We start from the raw sequence: 2,296 nt of genomic DNA on the forward strand, positions 1-2,296 counted from the left end.
TAGACCTTTAAAATTGGTCAATATTTTTGAACTAATCTATTTACCCAACTTAAATAGATGAATAAAAATAATTAATATATGAGATAATTCGTAAAACATAATCCATCATGCTGACACTAAAACGAGTTGGACATAAAATTATAGGCTCGATATCAATTGATATAGGACAATTTTTTTTTTTTGTTTTCACAGTATTCCCCAATCCGACAGGTCAATGACTAATCCGTTACGGATATGAGTTCTATTTAAGGATTTGTTGCTAGCCAATGGGTTGCTGCATACACAAAGCGAGATTCGAACTCCCGACACTTGCTTAAACAGACGAATGAGCTGACCACTCGACCAACCCAAATTGATTATGTTAATATATATATATATATATTAAATTTATATTTTTTATTTTATTTAAAAATATATTTTATCTATTTTTATATATTATTTTTATTTTAGTAAGTAAATATTAATTTTATTATAAAATTAACTAATAAGATATTTAAACTGATCGAATTTAATTGAGTTAAATTAACTCAGTTCTATTTAAATATACATTTACATTAAATATTCAGACGTAGCATTAATTAAAACGTGTTGCAAACATAATAAGATAATTTTAGGGTGATAAAGGAAGTAATATATTTAAAAGGAAAAGTATTAGGTACTAAAAGAGTATCGGTCAACTTTTGACAATAATAATTAATTATTATTTTTAAATATAATTAAAAATGCATTGATTTGCATTAATTATAATTTTGAAACATTAGGATTTGTAACCGTTCAGAAATGTTGCTCCGTGATCTTTGTGAAGGTGTCACGCAACTCTAAGCCTCTCACCCTTTTATGGTAATCTTTTTAAAACTTTTTCCGTCACCGGGACGCTGTAATTGCCGTTCGAAACCGCCCCCCTCCCGATTCCATTTTGTGACACTTCTATTCCAGTAAAAGAGAAACTCATCTTACGCGTATAGCCATCCGCATTGTCGCGTCATCGTCTCACCACCAGACCAGCCGCCTGTATCATCGAAGACACCTTCATTAGAAAACATATCTAATACAAAAAGAGACATATCTATAACCACAAAAGACACTTTCGTCAGAAGACACATTCATAAGTAAACTCATAAAAAAAACACCTAAAAAAAAAACACATCCAAAAAAGACACGGTCGTTAGAAGTCACGACAACGGAGGAGGAAGAACCTGCACGACGCGTCTTGGAGGCGGTGCTGGGTGCGGCTGTGCCGGCATGTGGGTGTGCAGCGCAGCGACGGACCACTAGAGGTGGTTCACGAGGTGGGTAATGTTGTCTTCAATGAAGCAGAGTCGCGGCCGATGGCTTCGTCGTCTTCCTTGCGTGGTGACTCGGGTTGTCGTCGCCAGCTTCTCGTAGCGGATGGATGCTCGGGTCGAGGCTGCCAGTGCAGTTGTGCGGAGGTTGACGGCACGCGAGGCTCTCTTCGGTGATGGTTCTGGTTATCGTCTCCGGTATCTTGTCGTGGGTGGATGCTCGTCAGCCCCGATAGAGGGAGTTGGCGCAGCTATCTAGCGTTGTGGACACTGTGAACGAGATGGGAAAGGAGAGAAAGAAGGAAAAGGAGTTACGGTGCAGCTACTTAGATTAGGGTTAAGATGAAATAATTTGTTTATGTTAATGGATTTTCGGTCTAATCCAATAAAAATTAGTAAAAATTGACAGATCCCATGTTAATTACCTAGCGAGATTCTATTTAAATTTCATGGGTGTTTTTGTACAAAGAAAAACAAAAGTACATTACAAAAATGATCCTTGGTAAATTTTACATGGAAAAATTAGTTCTTAAAAGCCAAAATTGAAAAATTATTCTTCCTTATGTTAAACCATCAAATGTATTACTACTCCATAGTAAAATAAAAAGATAATTACTCTCTAATATAATGTTTTTTAGAAAATGACAATTCTTTTTATTTTATTTTAGTATTAATTTATTTAGCGTTTTAATGACCACAAAAATATTATAAAAAAAAGTAAATATTTTTAATTTTATTTTCCTCTTAATAATATTGTCAAATGTTATCTTTTCCTTTTCCTTTTCCCTATACAATATCATATATCACACACTTGACATTGAAACATCTACGTATATTCTCGTGGTTTGCACATTTAATGTGAATTGAAAAAATTAATTTTAATATATGAGTAAAAGGTAAATTGATTTCTAACCTTTTTTTTTCGTGAATATTTTCATTTTCGAAGAATAAAAAATATTTACATAAAAATATTTGAAGGCGAAAATATCTGCAAAAAAAATATCAGGAACCAA

Source organism: Arachis ipaensis, chromosome B10 (assembly GCF_000816755.2).
Source record: "Arachis ipaensis cultivar K30076 chromosome B10, Araip1.1, whole genome shotgun sequence".
Lineage (NCBI taxonomy): Eukaryota > Viridiplantae > Streptophyta > Magnoliopsida > Fabales > Fabaceae > Arachis > Arachis ipaensis.